Consider the following 26,874-nt stretch of genomic DNA (forward strand, 5'->3'; position numbering starts at 1 on the left):
CTGTTATTAGTTCTGAGTTTATACACTATATCTGTTTGTTTACTAAAAATATGTATGTAGAACTGTTGATTTCCCAAATAAAAATAAAATAAAATAAAATAAATAAAGATAACAAGGACATATTTGAAAATTAAAACCAATACAATTTTTAGTCATAGAAATAATTTACAGGATATAAAAAGGTCTACTCTTTATCCACCTGCTCACCATTTTCTTATAAACATTGTAACTGACAATCGCCTTTATGTCAGGGTCCTACATTTTTAAAACTCTGGAGCCCAATAATGTAAAATGCCCCTGAAAAAAGACAGTTCTACTTTGAGGTACCCCAAAGTTTATGCCCATTGCATATTCTGTTTTAATATTTTGTTGTGTTCTATTTTAACCTAAATAAATAATTTATTTATTTAAAACTTAAAACACAAAGAATAAGTAGTTTGGCGGACTTATTTCTAAAAGCAATATCTTCCAGCCATCGAAAAACAGACTGATTGATCAAAATAATAGATTGGTCATAATTTTGTACTAAAAAAAACATAAATACATATTAAAAGATACGCACATTTTTAACGTTCAAATAAACTAAATTTAAAAAAACCTAATCAACTAAAAATAACAGTTTTTTAAAATTGGGAGATAACATTAATATTTATATATATTTTAAGTACATTATGTTATAAGTATTAAATGGTGAGGAAAATGTGGGATTAGATAATGAGTTTGGAAGAAGAGAGAAAGAGGAACCAAGGAAAGAAAAAAGGATTAAAAAAATACATTTGAGAAAAAAAAGCAGTAAAAACTCAAGAAGTTCTGGATTCTGGGGATATATAATATGTCAATGACTTCAGATAAAAAAATAAAATAGATGGTTTGCAACAATAATGCTTTTTTGTTAAATCATTATTATTTATATTCATTAATTTATTTTTATTAATTCATTTTCATTTATTCAGATATTTAGAACATTACAGAAAGAAAACCTAATTCATTCTAAATACAATAATAGATCACAAATAATAGGAGATGGTTATGTTATTAAAATGATATAACAAAATGTAAAAATAAGAATTAAAAGTTAGAAAGTGCTTTCACTGTCGTGAAATATGTCCACATCCGAGGCGATGCCTGCCAATGGTTATGTTGGCTCTACCAACCAACATAACCATTGGCAGGTTGGTTCTGCATCGTGGTAGGTAAAACAATCGATGCTGTCTTTGTCGAAGATAGTTATCAGGTACGAACAGACATATATCCATCAGAATTTCTGAGTTATGTATGCGACCACCAATCACCTGGAAGAAAGAAACGTCCCTCCTCCTCCATAATGACTGATAGCCTAGCGTCCCCGATAAAAAGTCGGTCGGGAAGAGCCAAGGATAATATCCATACTCTTTTAGGTACCGATAGCGCAAAAATTTCTTCTGCACTCTCCACCATCAATCGAGCCTCATATGGCGACCAAATAATGGAACTAAACTCCAAACGACTTCTTACCGAGGAATTATACAATGTCCTCATAACCTCAGTGTTAGAAAAGATCTTGGCATTTCTAAGAACAAAACCAAGCATTTTAAGGGGTGAAGATTAAAAGATAACTTAATCAAAGATAACAACACCCCGAGATCTCTGGACGTTGAAGCCTTTTCAAGCCTCACTCCGTCCATGAGAAAACGATAGTATATTGTTTTGGATGCTCGTACACAAGAGACATTACCAAACATTTGGAGACATTGAAGAATAATTTGTTTTGTTTGCTATTATGTTATATAAACATTGAATAACATATATTTTTTTAATGTGACGAGTAAGATTTCTTTTTTTATTATTTGCAGAATTCGTATTTAAAAAAATATTTGGTCATACTAATTACCATATCTACACAATGTATATATATGTATTCTAGGTATGAGTGAGTGCATTTTGAAACTGGTTGATGAATAAGCATTATTGTTACGATATGTTATTGACGCTCTATACTTGCGCGTTTTGGCTTACGATGTGTTTGGCATCATTTTTTTAATATAAAAAAATATTGGCAACGCAATATTGTCTAAAACTGAGATGCATTTAGTGAGGGAAAACGCGTCTATTTATTATACGACAATGAGTTTGATACAACTCCGAGTAACTATGAGTAAGTACGAGGGTAGGTACGTAATTGGATTAACCATCCCCCATCCCGCCGTCGCGTGTCGGCGTCGCGTCGGCGTCGCTCAGTTGGTGATTCAGAGGGAAATATTCATCATCAAGAGATGATAAATTTCCCCAGCATTATTAGACGCTCAAACCAAAGCCTTAAATAAAATTTATGTAAATTTATCTTCTTTATAACTCAAAAAGAGAAATTTCCCAGTGAGTCTAAAAACTAAATAAACACGTTAGGTACATTAAAACAAATGTTACCTTAAAATATTTATATTGCCATATAACACATATGTGAGAAGTCAGTTAGAATATGCTTCAGTTATATGGAATCCTCAATACAAAATATATATAAACAACCTAGAAAGGATACAGAAGAAATTCATAAATTTTATAAAATACAAATTTCACTGGACGCCAAATTCAATTCAAACTCTGGAGTATAAAAGAGTGATTGCATATTAATTATTCCTGTTTAAACTAGTAAACAACGCCGTAGACTGCCCTTTACTTACAAGTTCTTTAGAATATATTGTACCCAACGAAACAAGACTCCACACTACATTTAATTTGCCAATACCTAGGGCTAACTCAAGGAAAAACGACTTTATCTTTAGAGCATGTCATTATTATAATACTGTTCTCTCCGGTCACGCAGACATTTTTCATCTCTCCTATATGAAATATAGAAGATTCCTGATAGACAGTACACCTGTTTAATTATACGATGTCAGTAATTATGTATGTACTCGTATGTTCAATATTATATTTTATATATTTTACATGATTTTTATGTAATTTTTTTTTTCTTATTCTTTAAATTTAAATTTATCTTATTTCTACTTACTTTATTTTTATTGCTGTATTTAAATATATGTATTTTTATTTTATTTGAAACTTCAAATTAAGTGCCTTGCATTTTTTTATTGTTAAATTGCTTTTATTTTGATGCCGATAATTTCCTTAATCAATAGCTTACATCACTGTGGAATTTATATTGACTGTTTTCATAATTTTCGTTTATACGAGTATATATTCTTATTTTCTATGTACAATATATAAAAAACTGTTGTTTTTTTCCCAAATAAAAATTAGTAAATGTATTTTTCATTGTGGCAGGCGTCGGCGTCGTGGCGCAGTTGTTTAGACGGTCAACTGTAAAACTGACGTCGCGGATTCGATTTCCGCCAGTTGCAAATAAAAACAAAAGTTTAATTGTTGAATCGAAAAATTCGAAAGATGTGCACGCAGACTTTTGTATTTATTGGCCATTTTTGAAATATTTTGTCTTTTTTTATTATGGATATCTAATTAAGAGCCATTTTCATAATATCTCAAGAACGCTTAATGAAGTTATTCTATGAATATTGATTTTAATTAATTTGTATTATGGATTAGCTTATAGCAATGGCTGACTGTTTCCTGCTAGTGTGATAAAAATATTGATAACACAATAAAAAGTATTGTAATGTTCACCTAATAATTATTTACTTAAGTCATTTATGTTGAAATAAATATGTGTGTGCAATTTCAAATTGGAATTCCAAAGAAAAAATAAGTGTATGCGCCTGTATGTCGACTTTGCTTGTTATTTATTTAAGTTATTGTTTCTATATTTTAACCAAGCGTAAGCAATTAAATACAAATGTGTTAATTTCTTAGTATTCATTTAACGTAGTTATGCAGAAAGCAGCCAGTTCACAATGTTGGAAAAATGAGATATTGATGTTATCGGGTGCAGTAAGGTCAATTATATGTTCTGCTTAAAACAGCTAGACCACGTTCATACAAATAAATGCATTAATTACCTTCTGAAAATGGTGTCGATCACAAAAAACGGCATTTCTCAATTTGCAGAAAACACTCACATCACTAGGAAAATCTTACGGTACTTAAAAACTCATTGAAACTGATCAAATACATAATTAGATTCTTGTTTGTAATATTTAAAAAATCTAATGTAATCATTGTTTATCATTTGTCAACGTCAAAAACATTCCAACTGTTGCGTATATTTGATAATTCACTATTTTCACAATGGTGTTATTATCTCAGTTTCAGTTTTCTATGGCTGGCTGCTTTCTGCATAACTACGTTCAATTGTGTCACTGAATAGTATCAAGTAGTTAATACATACCAACATACCTAATATTAAAAAAAATAAAATATTTGCGTTCTTATGATGAACCCAAATATTTAATTTTGAGGGCCATTTTCAACGAGTTGTAAAAAACTTACTATTAGAAAATGGGAATCAAGTTGGGGTAGAGTGGGATTCGAACCACGAACCTTTCAGCCGTGAGTCCGTGACCACAGGACCACAACCCGATAATAATAATATTTATTTTGGCATTTAAAAAAAACATTAACGTAGTACACAATTTTAAAATATACAATGAAAAAATATTTATTTATTTTCTAGCGACCGGCCGAAGTATCGGTTTCGCTTTGGCTCAGCCGAAATATTTTGCCGGGATGTGTCGAATTACGTTCGGCTGTTCTCGGGTGGAAAATTAGCACAATTAGAAATATTGGATTGTTGTCCATTCAAATAATTAGTTATTGTATTGCCATTGTCTAACATATACATGTATATTTTATTCGTTAAAAGACTCAAACTAAGCCAAAAAAAATTTTTTTTTGGGATTCGTATTATCAGCGCTATGGTTTTATACGGTTTTGCAATTTTGAAATTACTCCGCCCATGACGTTACAGGTTCTAGTCGGAGAGTTCTGCTAATTAGTAAGTTGTTTTCCCGTAAACCGGAAATCTATCACGACACTCTATTATTCGTTAGTTCAGAAGAACTAGTGACGTCGTTCAAATTAGTTCGTTTTTATAATTTTTTTATGCATTTTTAAGAATCTTCGCAGTAAAATTTAATGCTCGAATTTTTACCGCGTGTAAGAAAATAATATTTTTTATTTCAAATTTCCCTTAGCACTGAACTTCCTCATTATTACAGAATAAAAATCGATTCATTTTATGTACATAATTTTAATGTACCGCGTGGATTTGTATGATCATCGAAAAATGAACTCTGAGGATGTTCAGAGTTTGTTTTTAATTTTTTTTCATTTGTTAATAGACTATTAACCAAGCCAAAAATTTTTTTTTACAATTTTTATAAATAGTGCGATCAGCGCTACAGTTTTTTGAACTTTTGTATTTCTTAAATAACTCCGCGTGTGACGTCAGACGTTCTCTTCCACTTATTCTCGATCAGTTCTGCCTCTTGGTCCATTCACGGCAAGCAAACCGGAAATCTTCCATAACTCTCTCATCATTGGTTGATTCATATGAACCAGTGCGTCGTTGCGTCGTTCAAAGTAGTTTGTTTTTTTTTTTTTTTTCGAACATTTTCAGGAAACTTTGCGGTACAATTTAATGCTCCATTTTTACCGCGCGCAAGAAAACATTTATTGTATCCAATTTCCCGTATGGCTGAAGTTTCTCATTAGTTGGCTAAAACATGTTTTGTCGGCATCGTGGTGTGCGTTTGCCTACCATGCAAGAAGTCTCGGATTCGATTCCCGATATGGTTGATATGCAATATTTATTTAAAAGGGTGTTTTAACACCAGAATATTTCATTGTCCCTGGGCCTCGATTACGATGGGAAGTTAAAATTTATCTTCAATTTTATCTACAAAGTAAAGTTAAGTTTTCTGTATAAATAATGGAATATGTTTACATGTTCAATAACCGGTTACCGACGAAGTTATTTTTTACAAATATACACACTTTTGTACATTTATTTATTATTTATTTATAAATTTCTTGCAAAAAAATAATATACATACTTAATAACAGGGAATCTATATAAAACCAATTAATGTAAAATGAAAACGGAGTGTTCTCTGTTTATGATAGTCTCCATCTAACATGGCACCGCCTGTTCTAAGATGGAGATTTTTTTATCTTTATAGCGTAAGTAGTCCTATACTAATAAAACAATAACATAAAAATGAAAAACTAAAACTACCTAATTATAAATGCCTAGCTTATCAAATGTAAGAAATTAAAAATCATTATTATACAAATATAAAGTATATTTATGTGCCGAGATAACATAAATATCGATATTAGTTTTTACCGTCTTAGTATATAACGATGAAGATAGTCGTTCATAATCGCGGCCTTAGACTGGTACCTGAAACGTAAAACTGATCATCTTAAGTACACCTAACAAAAATGATCTAGACACGCTGCAATTGGTGTACTAATGCGGTGCCCAATGCACCATTAGTTGCGGAAATGGAATGATGATGAGAAAATATAAGAACGCAAAAATGTATTCATGTATCATACATACTTTTATATGTAGGTACTAGATATTTTACACGTACACACAAATATTTATATTAGATATTATTGTGTGAGGAGATTGGCTGTGTATTGGTGACCGGTCTGCGCAATGACTCATTTTGATGACATTTCTACTCGTCAGAACGTAAAGCGGTACGTTGTAATTTATTTATTTTATTTTATTTATTAGTCATACAAATACATGTATTACAAATGAGTAAGGTGATTTAATAAACACGCATATTGTTTTTTTTACACAGTAGCAAAAATAATATGAAATATTATTACATAAACATATATTTTAATAAGCGAGCTCAATCACAGATGGCTATCGACATGCTAAAAAACGTGCTAAGTATTTGAGCGATCACCACGAACAATCATGAACACGCTGAAGTTATCGCGGTCGCGTTGCAAAACGAAATTCAACTTCGGACAGTTCAAGAGGATTGGTTGAATCTCGCACACGCCTTCTTTCAATTTTTCTCGAGTGCCGTATTGCATTTAGCCGGCGGTCGGCGAGCCAAATGTTAAGAAAAGCAGTCGCCATAGTAATTGTTTGTAACTTGAAAACGAAATAACAAACCGGCACGAGATTACACGCGTGTTGACTTTTTTGATTTGACGTTTGACCACGGACTACGGATACGGAACTTATCTATGGCGTTTTGCAACGCGACCGCGATAACTTCAGCGTGTTCATGATTGTTCGTGGTGATTGCTCAAATACTTAGCACGTTTTTTAGCATGTCGATAGCCATCTGTGATTGAGCTCCTGGACAACACGCTTAATATTATACAAATCTATGTAATGTCTCGCAGCAGTCTCCTGTAATGGTGTCTGACAAAATCTAATCTTGTACACTTCTGAAAATTGCTTTTGTTTTGGAGAACTTAATGCGATCATCCAGGGTTGGTATTCCGAACGCAATTACAGCGCGTTATGGCGCGTTTTTACGTACTCAATACGCGTTATAGCGCGCTGCAAATGCGTTCGGAATACCAGCAAAGGACATTGAACACTATTTTAATGTAGTTTTTCTTGGTAATTTGTAAATAAACCAATAAATATATTAATCAAATCGGGTTGTAGTCCTGTGGCTAGTGTCTCGGACTCACGGACCAAAGGTCCGTGGTTCGAATCCCACTCTACCCCAACTCGATTCCATTTTCTAATAGTAAGTTATTTACAACTCGTTGAAAATTGCCCTCAAAATTAAATATTTGGGTAAATCATAAGAACACAAATATTTCTTTTTTTTTTTTTAATATATTACTTTAGTAAATAGTTTAAATAGTTTTGAGTTTTATTTTACCAAAGTTACTGTCAAAATATTTTAGTTATTCCTTTCTCCTTCTTCTTTCTTTCCCATCTCCCCTCCTCTCTTCATAGTTAGTGTTATTTTTTTGGTTCATTTTTGTTTTTAATTTTGTATGAAATTTTAAGATAAAGTATGATTCCTTAGAATATGTTCATGTACTTGTAATTTTCTCAATATGAACGGTTTGGGTAGGTAGGAAGAAATTGCTTTAAAGCAATATGGCCGCCCTTACATGTATATTTATTTTATATGTGTAAAAAGTGTAAAAACAAATCAAATGCATAAACAGAATGACTAAAATGCTGAATACCTACAGAAACATTCCTTTAATAAATAATTTGTATTTTAATCAAGGGTCAATCGATATTGCGTAAGAAGCTAAATTTTCCATCATCATTTCTGTAACCGCGCCCAGTGGTGCATAGAGTACTGCTTTGCCACTCCAATTAAAGCGTAAGTCGATTGTCTTACATGGAAGGTAAGGTGCCAGTCCAGGAACAATTAAATATTGTACTGTAGAACCACCTTCAAAACAATAGAGAATTATAACATACTACGAATACCAATACGTGTAACGGATTTAGAAAAAATAATTGTGTTTTCGTAATCAATATGGATATTGTGGAAAAATGTTTGCATTCAAAACTTTCAAAATAAAATTGTTAAAAAATACGTCTCCACCAAAACGCTACATTTTTGACCTTGACAATTGCGACTTCAAGATTCGTAACGACCTGACGTTCTATTTGAATTCAAACGGTCTCAAACAAAGGACAAAGTTTAACCGAATCGTCACGGATTAGGGCAGGGCCAATGCAATAAACCTATTTCGCGAAAATTAAAATAATTTTTTATGCTACTAAAAAGAACAAAAAAAAATATTGTTTTCTGTTTGAAAGCATTTCGTGGGCCCTTTATTAATTAATAATAGTTTAAAAAGTTATTTTTTCCTATTCTCATTAAACTGTTTATTTATAATCTCTATGACTATACACAATACGCTTTGTAAGTCGATTTTAGATAGGCATAATCAGTCCGACTTGCAATTGTCTTTTTCGCACAGTATTCGCGCCCGGGGGGCATCTGCGAAAGAGTGACGAAAAATTATATTCAAAAACTTATTCATCAAATCGCTCTTCCACCAAATATCCTTTAATGTTAAAATATATAAATATTTCATTTTTATATCATTTTATTTCTTCAGTTCCTACTAGTTTTACGATTGGTAATTAACTTACTTTCCCGTCAATATTTTACGGTTATCTTTCTTACTGTTCAAAATACAATAATACTTGTATCAATATTTTCACGCCGTTCAAAATAATACTCAAATATTGAATTAAATTATTATCCAAATGTGGTTTTAAAATAAATAATTTCTTCCCGTTTACGCTCTGACGATGCGCGGAAGCCACCCGGTGCGATGCGCGGCGTATGCTGAGCCGGCTGAGCGCTGGCGAAACACGAAAGAAGTCAACCAATGGAATGCGTGCTAATAAAATGACACAATTAAAAAACATATGTGCGTCTTCTTTCTTCTTACACCTTGTAAGGTGTAGCGTGTAATGGGCGGATAAGAACCTCATTGGTTAGCCGATTGCAGAGTATCTTAAATCTCGGTCATTCGTTACCTATGTAAAATCAAAATCATAAGACCTGTTAAAAAAGGTTCGTGTGATGTAACCGGCATTGCAAATTGGATTTAATTAATTCACATCTCTGCAACTATTGCAAATATTGCCATGATTGTTTTTGTAATCTTTATATTATTTTTGTAATAAAAATATTTATCTTATATTTACGTACATTAGATAAATTTAAATGAAATATTTTGCCCATCGGGATCAGCAAAAATGACAAAATAACGAGAATTTATTTATTTATATATATATATATATATATATATAAACATTTTTTTTTGCACCACAACAGGCCGGAGGCCCAATTACAGTGGTGAATTACATCACAGAACACCCAGGCTTGAAAAAAAAAAAATTGTGTTCTCACCGGGAATCGAACCCGTAACCTTCCGTGTGTGAGACAAGAGTCTTGACCACTACACTACAAATTATTTTATTTCTTTAAACACTTTATACACAAAAAACTTGGAGATTGAGATTGAAAAATAATTAAATTTTCGAGTAATGTATTTGCTACTTACACATTTATTTGCTAATTACACATTCATTTGCTAATTACACATGAAATGTGATCCCACCGTATGCTCTTTTAATCCCAGCAGTATTTCTACACTTTAAAAGGACACAACACGGCATAGTTGAATTCAAATCAGGAGTTGCGCACTGAGCGACGTCTACAAAATAACTAATGGGTCAAAGCGTAAACCTACTCATTTATGAGTAGTTTAGTGGCCTTCTGTTTGATGTGCGTATGCGGTTTCTGGACTATTCTTTATTCTATGCATGCATATGCTGCATAAGGGCGGGCATATTGCCTTAAGGCAATTTTCTCCTACCTACCCAAACCGTACAATTTGATAAAATTAGTGGTAAATGAACATCCTGTTGGTATATTATAATATTTTCATTATAAAACATAAAATTGATAAACGTGTTTATTTTTTAAGAAATAAAAATTGACTGAATATCTACATATGAATATCTATACTATGAAAAGAGAAGGGGGTAAAGAGGGGAAGGCTGAGTGAGGAGAAAGGAAAAACTTGAATATTTAGGAAGTGACATTTCATACGTGATTTGAATAAAAATAAAAGAGCATCTCGGACATTAAATTAGTAGATTATTCTAAAATCGAGCAGCAACTACTGTGAAAGAGGAGCCAAGAAAATAGAGTAGTATATGGGTATTAGAATGGTTCTCTCGTTATTAGAATGAAGAGATAGCCCATGCTGTCATAGAGGTTAAGGATTACCCGGAGACAAATACATAAAAAAATCATTTGAGAGAAAGAGATTTAATCTAATTAGATCACTAAGCATGACACACGTGTAACTTTAATATGATGAAAAGAGACAGTGATTATCGGGTGATCATTTTCTAGCAGTTACCAGGTTACCTACGGTTAGCCTAAGGTAACCTCAGGTTACCATACAGTGACTCGATTGGAGTTTTTTCACATATTATATTAAAAGTTGATTGAAAGTGAACATGTGAAACTGAAGAAAGACACTAGTCTTCAAATAGTTTCAGAAAAGGGGCGGATGGTTTCATTATGTACACTTTGCACACAAGTGTACTGCAAACATCGTCTGCTTAATAATAGTCAATAAAACTTGTAGGTTATAAATAAAACTTTTTTAATTAGAAATTAATATTAACATACCATCGTGATTATTCCAAAATATATCAATCCTGTCTGTTGTTATTGTTGTTTATATAATTTGTTGGCTCTCGAGGAAAAGGTTTACCGTTCCTGGGAGGCAGTACTACAACTGCAAACTACAAGGCAACCGAACGACGACGCCACAGGCCACAGTACTAGCTTAGTACCTAACCTCACCAACTCCGAACGCCAACCGGCTAACTGTCAGTTGGCCAGATTCCCTGTTCGAGTGTGCTTGTGTTCGCCGGTCGAAAACGTTACTACCTCTTCTACATTCACCGGATTTAATCCAGATCTTAACGGTAAGTCATCTTGAGACTGATACTCCCTAGATTTTGCGTAAATTCTGCTGGTTTTATGTGAGAAATTGCGAAAAAAACTTCAATTTATAGCTTGTTTTGTGTCGTGAAGACCGCCAAACGCAGACGGGCGGGGTAGTTCGGCTATACTTCTGGTACGCGTGTTCCATTTCCTATCGATGAACGACACCCTCGTACAGCGTTGTTATATTCCTCGTTAGATTCTTATTTAAAGCCATGACATTGCATATTATTCAATTTGCCCGCAGCAACCCTTTACGCGTCTCAATTTAAATAACAATTAAAACTATTTATCTTCCACCGGAAATTCGCAGATTAACAATTACCCTTCACGCCATCTTATTAAAAATAATATTCGTTTATTGAACATCAGTGATAATTATTGTTCTTGCCCACAATTTATTATATTTTAATTAAAATTTAATAAATTTACAAGTTTTTTTAAAATCCTATGAATTATTAATATTTTTGCTGCTGGGATTAAGTTTATTTCATTTGATTGATTACAATAAAAACTTTCAAATCTTAGTCATCGATTTTTTATTGCGAGAATCGTGGCAATATGTTTATTTTTTTCAATTTTCGGTTGTCAAATATTAAATTAAAAATATTTTAACTGAAGTAATTTATTTTTAATTCAAATATAGAAAATAATTATATTATTCTTGAAAATATCGTATTCGAATCAAATTTTAATTTGAGAATATTATTTTCAGGAATATTGTTTTTTCTTTATTCAAACCACTGGTGCGTAGGCCACCTAAGTATGCATTCTATATTTATTTATTCGCCATAAATAGTTACTATAGCCTATCAGGCGGCCTCCGTGGTGTAGTGGTCAAGACGCTTGACTCACACACTGAAGGTTCTGGGTTCAATTCCCGGAGAGAACACAAAAAATTAAATGTGATGTTTCTCAAGCCTGGGTGTTCTGTGATGTAATTAACCACTGTAATTGGGCCTCCTGGCCTGTTGTGGTGCAAAAAATTAAATGTGAAATTACCACCTACGAAAATTGATTTTATTGGCAATTCTATGAATTTCAGCATTAATTATGAATAATTAAAGAAGTAAACGATTTTCTTAGTGATAGCTCTTTGGTTTGGATCTAGAGCTAACGAGCTAACGTCAGATTTCATATTTTTCCTGCCTACGATTTAACGAGACTGATAAGTACCAAATGGATGTACAAGATTGCAGTCTAGCTTTGTTGCTGCGTCTGGTAGACATTATTTTATAAATTCTCCAATCGTCAGACCACACTGGCTCGGAAAAGAGTATGGAGAAATTCATGTTGTATGGAAGCCTCCGTGGTGTAGGAGTCAAGACGCTTGACTCACGCGCGGAAGGTTCCGGGTTCGATTCCCGGTGAGAACACAAAAAATGAAAGTGATTTTTCTCAAGCCTGGGTACTCTGTGATGTAATTCACCACTGTAATTAGGCCTTCTGACCTGTTGTGGTGCAACAAAAAAAATGTAAAAAAAAAAATGTTAAAAAAATGTTTCGTTTTCCATTGCCGATTTTTAGATTTAAAATTCTTACGGCGATAAAATCAAAATAACTTACATTATTTGAATGCTGTAAAAATCACGCTTTTTGTAATTTACTTACCTACACTTAAATAATACCATTTATTTACTTACTTTGTAATATTTTATCTTTATTTATGTATATCTTAAAAAGCATCATGTAACTCGATGCATATATTTATTATACATATTTATTAGACATACATATTAACTTTCGTAATGAAACGCTTGAATTGTAATTTTATACCAGTCGTGCGAAAGCCCTTTGGGCGTATATAATAAATAAAAATATTTTTTTTTAATATTCTAGAGGGTCGATGTAAAACGTATATTTAACTATTTTAAATACACGTTATTACATATTCGCTCTCAAACAAGTCAAAGAGATCATTATAACGCCACAACATGGCAGAAAAAAATACTCTCCTGTTTTACTTCTTCTTCGTTTTTTATGAACTTTTCACAATCCTGTATTACGATTTACGACATCGGCACTTTTAGATCCAAACCTCAAGAAAATATTTATAAAAAAATAAATATTATAAATAACGTTTTTTTAAACTAAACGTCTATAGTTTAAAAAATCGTTATTTTAATCCGGTGATTGCGTTGTTTTGGGCAATTTCCACCATTTTAGACTGCACTCACACACTTAGTTACATTCCTGTTAAAGACGACCGTGACTCACTACATAAAATTACAATGGTTTTTGGGGCATCGACCCCAAGCTTAAACATTTCCAATGAAAATACTTGAAAAATTTAAAGAAAAATATTTTACCCACGCATCTAGATCACGCTAGATTCGATATTTTGACACGGATATAAACTTATCTGTGTGAAAAATACAGTTCTGTGTGTGAAATAGAACGAGACCCTGGACGAGTGCTTTTCATTCGATAGCGGCTCTCGGGTAAGAATCCTAACGTCGAGTGACGATTAGTCCCCCTCGTTGTGTAGCGACTGACGTGTTCGCCTACTTGAGGCCCTGGGTTCGATTCCTGGAAGGTTTTTGAACGTTTATTGAACTGCAGTATTTCGTTGTTCCTGTACTGGCACCTGAAGCGTAAAACTTACCACCTTACCTGCGTGTAAAATATTATGAGAACTATGCTGCACTTGGTTTACCAGTGCAGTGCCCTATGCACCACTGTATGCTGTAAAAGTGACGATGATGATGATAGGTTTTAAGTTTATATTCTAATAAATAATTTCACCGATATATTTCACACCCCTTAGGGCCAAATGTGTAAAAAAAATAAATTATGTTAAATAATTGTTGCGTTTTCGTCAAAATAGACAAAATGCGGAAACACTAAAAAGTCAAGTGAAACAACTCATTTTTAACAAGAAAGCAACAATTATAGCTTTAAACTTTTTTTTACTTTTTTTTATGCAACTGGTTTTTATCACGCAATGCGTTCGTTTCGTCTATTCTCATTTAATGCTATCAAAATCGTATTTCCCTCTCCCTACATACAAAGATACACTTTGCGTCTCGTGTTGTGCTGACTATTCTGTTTAGGGACTAACTGACGCATAAGACTGATCACAGTAACTTAATGTATATTACAAGTTAAAAGTCATCGCTGTTACGATGCGATTGGAGTACCAATACAGTGCTCTATGAGATGGCGCGATAAACCTCTTAAGATTTGTCATCATCATTATTTATTTATTTACAGACTCATTCAGGCCACTTAGTAACAATAAAATACATTAATTTAGTTTATTTCTGTAAATACGTAAAACTTTTGTCCGGATATATAATATAACAACAAAAATACAAAGCAAGGATAAAAAAAAATTATCTACCTCGAAACAAGGTCTGGGTGGTATTCTGGATCTTGTATACCCCCTAGAGATTGATTAATTGGAAGATTATAATTTTTTGTTGCGACGATATAATGGCCACTCTGATGATCAAAGGTAAAAAAAATATAAACAGGTGAAATCAAACGTGATGATTTTTATTTAGAACATTATTGCGACCTCAAGTATTACCCAAAACATTTAATTAAGTTGAATTGACCAAACCGTATTAGTTTTATTTCCGTATTTGCAGCAGTTTTATACACCATTTGACGTTTAATCATCAGTGTGGCCATTATATGAAGCATTAAAAAAATAAAAATCTTCAAATTAATCACTCTCTAGGGGGTAGAGAAGATCCAGAATACCACCCATGGTCTATTTTAATGATTGTTTGAATCCAGAAAAGACTTGCATAAAAAAACCATATCTTGTTTCGAGTTTACAATACGATACAATGCTCACACAAGCCATAGTTTGTGCTGTCTTGATCGAGGACTTTAAAATTTTTAACATTAGTTTATTTTCACCTAATGGTGCATAGGACACTGCATCGGTACACAAAAAAAGATCGTTTTGTTTTAATTTTATAAAAAAAAACTATTGATTCAACCTTTGCGTAGATTTTTTGCATTATTTTTTTTTTCAAGTAATGGTATTTTGTAATGTCTGCCTCGTTGTGTAAAATGGTTAGCGCGATTGCATGCCATCGATATTTTATAAATTATTTAAAAGGTGATTTTCACTGCAAAGCAGTGGCGAGCGGTAATTTTATTCATAGATAAGCTACAAAAAATGATTATAAATGTGTTCCTACATATGGGTATATAAAAATAATAATATTATAATCGTATAATTAAGAATAGTCCAAAAGGAGTGTAGAATCATATTTAAATACATCGGACAGTGTCAAAAAAATCCCCCACTATGTCTCACTTTCGCCGCGCGCATTCGTGATATCGCCGCGTAATGTCGCACAATGGAAAAAAAATCATAACGCAAATGTAAGGTAAAAAATAGCAATCTGTTAATTTCTCTAAAATTTTACTGTGCGCGTGGAAATATTGATTGACACAACAGTAGATAAGTAAGGGATCATTTAATGAGAGTAAATGAATTAATGAACTTTTAACTTAAAATATAAAACAAATTTTATTTGACATAAAACGGATATTTTTATATCGTGTTAAATAATATTTGATATTTTAAAGATAATGTCGGTCAAACGTTCACCACAAAGTTGTTTAATCCGAGGTTCAATTTTCATTAGTTCTCTCATTAGATGAGCAAAGTAGGGTAAAAAAATTTACTACCCTGGCAACACTAACAAATGTCCATTTTGATTTCTTCGACAATCTGGCAGATAAAAAAATAATTCAATTTTTAAGTAATGTATTTGCTACTTACACATTAATTTGCTAATTACACATAAAATGTGATCCCGCCTTATTCCCTTTTAATCCTAGCAGTATTTCTACACTTTAAAAGAACACAACACGGCATAGTTTAATTTAAATAAAGAGTTACGTACTGAGCGACGTCTACAAAGAAACTAATGGGTCAAAGCGTAAAACTACTATTTATGAGTAGTTTAGTCGCCATCTGTTTGATGCTCGTATGCGGTTTCTGGACTATTCTTAATTCTATGATTATAATATATGTAATAATATTATATAAATGGCTACTTTTTCTGTGGTTCTGTAAACATCGTCCCTCTGCTTCAGCTGTGGACAACAGAAGATTGTGTTGTATAGTTGATGATAGTTTTGTAAATAATTGGACTGCCCCGTGTCTTTTAGCTTCCTACAGAATTCAATAGTTTTTTTACAGAATTAATTAAGAGGAAATGCGGTAAGAGGGAATTTTGATGAATGGGTATTTGAACAATGGTTTTCTGTCACTCTCTCGCAGATGCCTCCCCGATACTGTGCGAAAAATACAAATACACGTCGGAATCGGGTTGTGTTGCCGTGGCTTGTGTTGCAGACTCACGGATCAGAGGACCGAGGTTCGGACCTCACTTGATTTCCATTTCATAATAGTGAGTTATTTACAACTCCATGAAAATGGACCCCAAAATTAAAATGTTTGGGTAAATCACAATAACGCAAATAATGTATATTTTTATATAAAAAAAAAAATACTAATTTTGCCCAGCTTAAATCAACAAAATCGACGTTTCGCTGTCCCGTTTTCCGCCGCCCAAAACTGAACCGATTTGCTTATTTTTTTAAAGAAAGAATATCAAAACATGTGTTTAGCAGATAAGTTTTAAAAAGTAATCTTATTCGTGTTAGCTTTATAGAAGTTTTCTTTTAAGTGTACGTATATCGTTTGAAAAATGTTAATAATTAGTATATGTTTTAATAATAATTAGATATAAGTTAATATTAGGACATTCATTTATTATGTTTGTACTATTTAAAGACAAAATAAAAAAATGAAATTTTCTGTGTCGGTACGCTTTCCGTTTTTAAAAATTAATTTTCGTTTTTGAATACCGTACGTCCGAAGACGGCAGATAAAACTGGGCGTTTTTTTTAGGTTTTTGGATATTTTTTTCCTCTATCGTTCTTGCTCAAACCATAATGCTTTTTTTCTTCATTAATTGATATATTTTACATGCCCCTTATTTATTTAAAAATAAATAAAGACTCATTATTTTTGGCTGCGATACGCTTCCACTTGCTATTTAATTATGCTCATGCTTACACACACTTGAACACTTACTCCCACATAAATACACACAAACACACCTCTACACTTACTGTCATACAAATACACACAAACACACCCCTACACACCCACTCATACAAATACACACTAACATACCCTTTTGTTGTACCACAATTTGATATGTATGATTTTTATTTAGATATTTCGCTGGTCTGTCTTTAAACCGTATCTTTTTTATGTTATTATAATCACTGTTGACTGTTTGTTTCTGTAAAATAAATTAATAGAGAAACGCCAAAGGCAAATATCTATAACTGTGTGTAAAAAAATAATTGCTCAAGTGCATCCAAGAAGAAAATACGGGAATACGTTTGTTTGAAGAAAAGGAAGACCGCGTTTCCTCTTAATATGTTTTATTATAAAAACGTTAGAAACGACGATTGCTTAAAGCTTAAGTACAATAAAATGAAACGGAGAATACAGTTTGTAGCCTGAGAACTTTATAATCTACTGCAAGCACACAGGAATAATTAAATGAAAGATGCGGTTCATTCCGTGATATTGATTGCATTTTTAAAAGTAAGAATGTGATTTACCGTAGGAAATGGAGTGGTAACAAACTTACAGTACTGTTTAGTTTTTTTTCAACTGATGTGAAAATCATAGTCTTAAAAAAAATAGTAATTAAAAGTCCATGGTATTCGTCGTAATAAGCCATAACGTATATTTCGCGTTGGATGTGGGAGTAGGTAAAGACGATAAACCCCATATCACTGTGTTCGGTTCCCTTCTACATATTTTCGTACAATTATTACAAATTTTGTTAAACTCAAATTTAACTATATTGGGATACTTTCGCACAATATCTGATTTTGTAAAGTTTTTTTTAGATGTCTAGACGTTCTAACGAGAGGGGAGAACGTACCCAATTCCGATTTGCGCCCAATAAAATGAAGGCTTTTTAATTTAACCAGCACGCGAAATTCGGTCGCTTAGCATAATATTAAGTTTAACACTATTGCTCTTCTTGATTATGTATTGTATTTCAGTGTTACTTATTTAGCAGACGAGTTATTCTTTCGTTTAGTTGGCTAGCTTAGCATATTAGCTTTATAAAAGTTTTCTCTTTAAGTGTACGTATATTGTTTAGATGTTAATAATTAGTATATGTTTTAATAATAATTAGATATAAGTTAATATTAGGACATTCATTTATTATGTTTGTACTATTTAAAGACAAAATAAATATTTTAATCGTTACCTCTTTATTACCTATGTTTAATTATCATACTCGCAATTTGACTAAATCAATAGCTAAAAAGTACGCTTTAGTAAAATTCTTGTGAAACGGGGTGGGTGTAAACAAAATATTATGTTATTAGCAGAGATAGGGAAGAGGGAGAGAAATTATTGAAGATTTCCAAGAAAACAGAAAAATATTTCTGAAAGTGGCAAAAACCCGAAACAGTAATGAATGTGGCTGTATGATTGCCGTAACCGAAAAAGATAAAAATAATGGCGATTTTAAAATTTAGCTGAGGGTATACTGGAGAGTATGATTCTGAGACAGTTCAAAATTTTATCGAAACATAATTTTGAATCTCGCAAATATATTTCAACTAAGGCTATTGGGATTTCCATTCATGTGGAGATGATTTTAAGTTGCCTAAGGTGAGACTGGCTGGAACTTAAAACCACATATTTTTTATCGTCATTCCCTTTCCGCACCTATTGGTGCATAGGGCACTGCATTGGTACAGCACTCGCAGTGTATCTTGATAATTTTCTTTGTTACACGAAGGTAAGATGATCGGTCTTACGGTTTAGGTACCAGTCCAGGGACTATGAAATATTCTAAATCCGCTTTTTTTTTTCACTAACTATTTCATGTCAAACATGTCGGGAATCGAACCCGAGACCTCTTGCATGGTGGACAAACGCACTGACTAGTACACCACAATACCACGAGGCCGACCTTTGGTGTTTAAATTACTCGATGAGTTGCCAGAAAGTCTCAAAACGTGACTTGAAACGCTTAAAACAAAAAAAACTTTAGAAAATAATTATTATGATATATTAATAATAAAATGGTAAAATAATAAGTTCGATCAAATCAACAATTCGTCAGGGTCCTTTAAAATTAGGATTTTTAGGGGAAATTCAATCTTTACGAGATGCAATTAAATTATCTACCGGTTTCGAGACGTAACCGTCTATAATATTTTAGTAGCTGACACTAACGTCTTTTGAAATACAAATATTTAATAAATGCTTGGCCACAAAGTAATAGCTTCAAATATTAATAATAACCATTCGTTTTTTTTGTGTCACGTAAGTTAGTGAACATGTATAGTTTACCTTTAAATTAATGAAACATTATAATACAATTAAATTCTTTGTGATTGCACAATGCTAATACGTACACAGTCAAAAAAAAGTCATTTGTAAGTATTGGTTGCCAGTAACTACGCCCTACATCGCGCCGGCCGGTTGCATAAAATATTTTTATCAAAATACAGTATCTATCTGTATGTCTATAATATCTATGTAGGTATACATATATATTTTTTCAGTCTATGTTCATACCCTTGTACCCTTCAGACGACTTTTTTGGCGAACTTCCCCTATTGTGTGGGGTCGAGTATAAAGGGGTGATAGATTTATACGACGTACATACATTGCAAAGTACGCTGTACTCGTGTACAATTTTATATTCTTTTAATAACGGCGTGGTCAAACAAATTGCATTAGGTTTAATTTTTAACGCCAAATTCCAATGTTTGTTTTGTCGCTGGTTTGCAAAATCAAATGCAGTGCCCCTATACACGGGTAGATCCTGAAAATGGTATAAAAGTAGAATATGTTCTAGTATCTGCATTTTTGCGAATACATTTTTAGATCTAAGGCTCTTTAAATTTCAAGATGGTCGACTCTGATATAAAGTTGTCTGTCACTGACACTGTCTTCATCTTCAGGAAACTGGCGAATAAGCAGATAATGCGTTGAGATAAATTAAATATGGGCACAGTGATTTCGAATGTTTAATAACCCTATATGTTAGTGCCTGCCGATGTACCGAGCAAACAGAAGTTTAGTTTGTGCTAGTAGGCACAGTAGAATTATTTATATGAAAACTTATTGTTACGCACACAAAAACCTGAGGTTTTTAAATATTTGAGTGGAATTTGCACTCTTCTCTCTTTTCATTTATGTTGCTATGTTATTGTTTCTAATAAATTGAAATAATTTTTGAACAATACGTATAATAAATAATCTTGGTACTAGGTACGTGGTCTTCTTTTATATATATATATATATATACAGGGTGTTATTTAAACCCTGTCACATCCGAAACCACGATGATCAGTTTGGGCAAGAAGACATTGGCATATTTAAAAAAATATTTAGAACGAAGAAAATTTGTAAAAATAAAATATTAAAAATAACAAATGGTTGCTTACTTCTGCAGAGGAGAAGCGAGGGGGGCGCGGCCGCGTGGTTAACGGTGTATCAGACTCCCCCCTCTCCGCTCCTCGTCTCACCCCTGCAGGAGTTAGCAACCATTTGTTTTTTAAATTATTCGTTCTAAAAATTTATTTTAATGTGCCAATATGTCTTCTTGCTCATACTGATCATCGTGGTTTCGGATGCGACAAGGTTTAAAGAACACCCTGTATATATATATTATTTATTTAAACCAATTAACAGGTTATAAGATAAACCCTTATGGATTGCGATATTTTGAGTTTGTCCAAACGTTTGTAGACCTTCACAACAATAATAGTTTCATCTCGTTAACTTTACTAAAATCAACATTTAACATTGAAAGCGCGGGGGGCACCCACTTACCCGGATCTATTTTATAAAGGTTTTGTGGCTTTTTTTCAGATCCGCACATTGCAAAAACATTTTTTTTAGCTGTAATGAACGGTAAATTTTTTTTTTTGAAAAAAATTCTTTTTAACAAGATTCGCAAAAGTATTTTTATTTTATGATTATGATTATACTAAAATCAACAGATGGAAGAATTTAAGAAATATGGATTTTCAAACATAGGAAAAATGGTGAATGTTACACAGTGTGTAAAGTGGCCACTTAAACTAGCTAACGACAAATCACAAGCCTTTTAAATGCCTAGACTTCCATATTCCCTTCTCTAAAATGTTCTCCATCTCTGTCGTAATTTGATATCCTTAGGGATTGGTATAAAATCTTGCCATATTATTTATTTACGCGCTTGTATGCAACAAAAATGATCCAGACCCGTTTAGTATGTCATGTCTTTGTATTCTTAATTATTTTATATCCCATTAATGACCGACCAAAACCGAAATTTATTTAAATAAGTAAAAGTCACATCAAAACGCCTGAAATTAGACGTTTTTTTGTTAAACCTTACGAGTTCATTAAAACGAGTGTTAAATAAAATACAAATTTGAAAAAAAGTAAAGTAAAAAAAAAGTTAGTTTGTTTACTGTTAGCGTTTAGAATATAAACAAAAATGCCTACTCGTGTCATGAAAACGTGTAATTTTTTTCGGATAAACATTATAAGAAGGATTGTGTAACCTATGTTTGGTAAATATTTGTTCATGAGTGATTAACAAAGCTTTAAACAATTAACATTCATATATAAATATTATGTTTTGCAAACGTCATACTACGCCTAGCAGGGCAATTGCGAAGCTCTTCTTTAGTTACGGTGATGCACTGATAGAAATAAGTTTTAAAAATGTAATAAACTTGAGTTTTGTACAAAACAAAAAATAACTTTTTTTTTTTTGTACACCATTTTGTGAAAAGGACCTAAATTATATTGTTATGATATTTTTTACAATCAATATAGTGTGAAATTTCCGCAAACCAAGTTTTGTAAAATTTCCATTGAAAATAAACGTAAAAATTGCATTTTTCAATAAAAAATTATAAAAGCGCCATCTATGAATAATTAGTATTTTATATTTTCGTTTAGAATCACCTTTATATTAGTTAGATCACGTCACCTGCAATGGGTTCATATCAATAATCAGATTCCAAATATTACATGCAATTGTAAGTCTTTAGACAGAGTAAATCAAATAAAACATTTAGGTATTTATATAGATAAAAGTATACAATGGAATAATCAAATCGAACAATAAACTGAAAAATATGTCGAAGAATAAACTGAAAAAACAGATTGTCTTTTTTTGAAATATAGACAGCTTAAAAGAACATCTAAAAATATATTATGCAGTTTGTCAATCAGTTTTGGAATATGGTATAATCGGATGGGGATGTGCAAATGACACATTTCTCAAACAACTAATCATTGCACAAAAAGCTTTAATAAAAATTATCCTGAAAGTCCCTGTCAGAACGAGCTCCCTCGACGCATGCGATAAACTAAATGTTATAGCTATAAAACAAATTTATGCAAAAAAATTACTAATGTATGCATACAAAAATATTCAATACCTCCCTTCACCAAACACAATTACTAGTTACTAGACATTCCACCCTGATGCTGCAAAGGCAATGAGGAATTCCACTGTTTTCTAATTTTTTTTTCTATTAGCGTACTATTTAACTAAGCAAATATATATATTTTTATTTTTTTCTCTGAAATTTCTCTGAAATCCGCACGTAAATCGGTTAAGCCGTTCAGGAGGAGTACGGTGACATCACACGTACAGAGGAATTATATGTATAAAGATTATATAGTTAATTTCGCATGACTTTCTGCGCGGTGTAAAGGTGGCTGCGTATCACGACATATTGTGATATTATTCTCGAACGGCGCAATAGAACGTCTTTGTTCAGAGAGTGCATCTCCATTCCATCTTCCGCAATTTACTCCATGTTGAGCAAATGATGAAATGTCTGCCCCGCGTATTGTGCTTTGTGCTTTGTGCTCCGCAGTTTACCTTTCTCTCGGTGAGTGTTTCTGCGTCTCTGATAACAAAGCCGCGAATTCTGCACCGCAACTAAAGCGTCACAGTAATTGGTCTCCATTATTGTTTGGTAAGGTATAAATGATCCACATATAATATGTATAATAGTATACAATATTGCTCGTAAATCACTGTTTGATTCTCAGATTGTTGGGTGTTGAAATGTTTAGAAGAACAATTTGGACACTTTAGTTTTATTATTAGATTTATATTGTACTTAAAAGATATGTGCATATATCATTCATACCATGGTACCACCTGTTTCATTTACCAATAAGTAAAAAATCGTATGTTAAAAATGCTTTTTACAATGCTTCTAAAATACACAAACATCACTCTGTCAGATTTAAAATTCACACTAAAAATGCATTATCTAACTTAGTAGACATTATAATAATAAATATGTACATCTCCCTTCTCCTCCTTATCCTCTCTTCATCTTTATCCTCAAGCATTCTTGTTCTAATCCCGCCCAATTTACAATAACTTACTGTTCTTAAAAAAATATTTAAAAAATATTTGATTATTGAAAAATATTTACGAGTACATGAAAATAACACTTTTATATGTATAAACTTATATGAATTTATTTGATTTGTAATATACTTTCTTTACTAACTTTGTATAATTTGTGGAAATCTGTTATTAGTTATGAGTTTATACACTATATCTCTTTGTTTACTATAAATATGTATGTAGAACTGTTGATTTCCCAAATAAAATAAAATAAATAAATAAAATAATCAAAATCTGCGATCCTGTGATGCATTAAATTATATATTATAATATATTACCTGGATCGAACCCAGGACCTCAAAAATGGTAGGTGCACGTGCCAACCACTATACAACTAGGCGGGCTTATCTCCATTAGACTTTCTTATTCTGTATCTCAGAGCGGCCTTGGAGTCGAAATCACTCCTAGAAAGTAACATTGAAATGTACGCACCAAAATGTGTACATTTCTATGAAAATTTTCATTATATTCGTTGGTTACCTATAGTTAAACATGTTAAGGAAAAAAAAATACATATTATAATTTTCGCGCAGTAAACTTACATTCACTTTATAGATAAAATTGTAGATTAACTGTTAATTTTCCATTGTAATCGTGGCTCTGATTCTATTATAACTAAAGTGTAATAACGGATCGCTGTTGTGCTGACGTTTGAAAGAAAAACCCTGTAGCTGTCAAAATACACTAAATGTTTTAAAAAATGACTACCCGGCAAACAAAAATCTATCACAACACATAAATACGCTATAATTGATTGGTCATTGTTCACATGAACATGTAACGTTTCAAAGTTGTTCATTTTGATTGTTTTCATACATTTTCGAGGAACTCCGCCATACAATTAAATGCTCTATTTTTTACCGCGTGTAAGAAAACTCCGCATTGAAAATTGCCAGAAAGTCGATATTTTTTTCATATTTTAAGAGCGTTGGTGTTCAATAGAGTATAAAAAAACCGTAAATGTATTGTTTTTACGGTTATGTTTAAGTAATGTTATCGCTTATCAGAGCATTGTTAGTACGCAGTATAATAGGATGTTGATATAAACTGGCTTGCTCGGCCAAAGGAAATAAATCGTTAGAAGCATTCGCAAAGGAAAAACAATTAAAATTCCTCCGTTCTTTGACGTCGCTGTTATTTGAATTTTCGCCCGCTCGAATTGGCATTGGACCGCTTGCTTATTAGAATTTTGCCCCATCCCATGACGTGTCGCTCGAAATTTATGATATCCTTACATTTTTCTTTGTGCTCCTAATTCCTGCATTTGGTGGGCGTCTAAATGCAAGTTGAATCAGCCGACCCTCGAATAATTTTTGACATAGTGTTTTATGTAGGTAGACCTAAAACGACAATTAAACATATTTGCATTTGTTTACGATTTAAAATCGAAATAAATCGTTTCACTTTAACGACACATTCGTGTTTAAACTAAATTTATTTTACATAAAATGTATACAGAATATCAAAATAATAGAAATGTTAATTGTAAAGAGTCTATATCGCACCATAGTGTATGGAGTTAAAATAACAGTTTAGAAATATTTAAAGTTAGAAATTACACCATCAAATTGATTTTAATATTTTTGTTTTAGAAAATTGCATAACCTTACCTTAAGGGGTGTGGGTTATTTCTCTGTAATACACTAATGCGCCAATAATATTTATCATCAATTTATTGATTTTAATATGAATATAGAATAGAAACAAGAGAAAACTTAAAAAATTTATGATTAATAAAAAAATTTAATTATTTTTTTTAATAAATATTATTTGTCAAAATTAAAACGCGAATGCAAATATTAGTAAAATATTACCAAAGGGGTAGATAACTTTGCCCTCGTGTAAATTAATATTTTTTATTTTATATTTATTTATTCATACAAATATACCTATATATTACAAAAAAATAATTATGTATCCTTAAGTCTATGAGGCCAAGAGGCCCGTGTTGAGTTGGGATACAACATATTGGAAAATGGAAGCATGCAGATTATTAAACAATACCAAAAATAAACATCTGGAAAACACGCTCAATAGAATATACCTAGATGTCTCCTGCAATGGTCATATCAAATTTATCTGAGCAAAAATCGTACGTCTTTTTATATTAAATAATTCAAATTACAGAAAAACCTCGTACGAGCATTCTGCTGGGATCTCCTCTTGTAACCGCATGACCAGAAATGTGTCGATGACCTTTTAAAAAAAGTATTTTGTAATTATTTTTTATTTTAAATCTTCAAGTACAAAATACAAGTATTTTGGCGGACTTACTGCTAAAAGCAATGTCTTCCAGCCAACCAAAAAAATATACTGGTCAAAATAAGAATTGGTAAAAATTTGTACTATTTTTTAAATGAAAAAATACGTACTATTTAACAAGAAAACACTTAATTAACCAACAAATCCAACAGGGATGGAGGACATTTTAGAGAAGGGAATATGAAAGTCTGGGCATTTACTGGGCTTATGACCTGTCATTGGCTGGTTTATGTGGCTACTTTACACACTGTGTAACATTTACCATTTTTGCCTGTGTTTTTTAATTAATTTAAATGTTTGCCTTAATCAATTAAAAATAACAGCTGTTTTTAGTTGGCAGATAAAGTTCGCACGTATAAATTAAGTTATACACATTAAATTGTGTGGGATCAGGTAACGCGATTGTAAGGAGTCAGGAAGATAATCCAGGAAAGAGAAGGAATAAAATAAAATAGAAATGGAGGGATCTTAATTTGAAAGAATCAATCTTAAATATCGCTATTTAAATGAATTATTAGCAATTTTTTTGCGTAATTTTATTGATTTCATGTATTTTTTTCAATAACAGCATAATAGAATTTGAGCAGGGCTTAATTAATAAAATATTTTGATCACTAAACTAATTATTTGAATCGGCGCTCATTTGAACATATGTAATATAAAATATAATATTCAAGTTATCTTCTCTGAGTTTAAAGTATTTTTTAACGCGTGGTTTATGCTAATTTCCGTTGATCTAACATCTTCCTTGA

The 26,874-nt window shown here is 32.0% G+C and overlaps 1 protein-coding gene and 1 long non-coding RNA gene across 7 annotated transcripts in view; both read left to right on the plus strand.

Annotated features, from left to right (window-relative positions):
• Positions 1-26,874, plus strand: part of LOC148278645 (uncharacterized) — a 150,830-nt gene that overhangs the window by 36,537 nt on the left and 87,419 nt on the right. The gene's annotated exons all lie outside the window — the stretch shown is intronic.
• cib (thymosin beta cib) overlaps positions 11,282-26,874 on the plus strand; it is a 57,696-nt gene continuing 42,103 nt past the window's right edge. For all 6 annotated transcript variants that reach the window (XM_088231071.1, XM_088231073.1, XM_088231075.1 and 3 more), the window contains exon 1: positions 11,282-11,377. The gene's annotated coding sequence lies outside the window, so the exon portion shown is untranslated. The remainder of the gene's footprint in view (positions 11,378-26,874) is intronic.

Source organism: Micrasema longulum, unplaced genomic scaffold (assembly GCF_059751315.1).
Source record: "Micrasema longulum isolate JH-2025_06_02 unplaced genomic scaffold, ASM5975131v1 h1tg000849l, whole genome shotgun sequence".
Classification (NCBI taxonomy): domain Eukaryota; kingdom Metazoa; phylum Arthropoda; class Insecta; order Trichoptera; family Brachycentridae; genus Micrasema; species Micrasema longulum.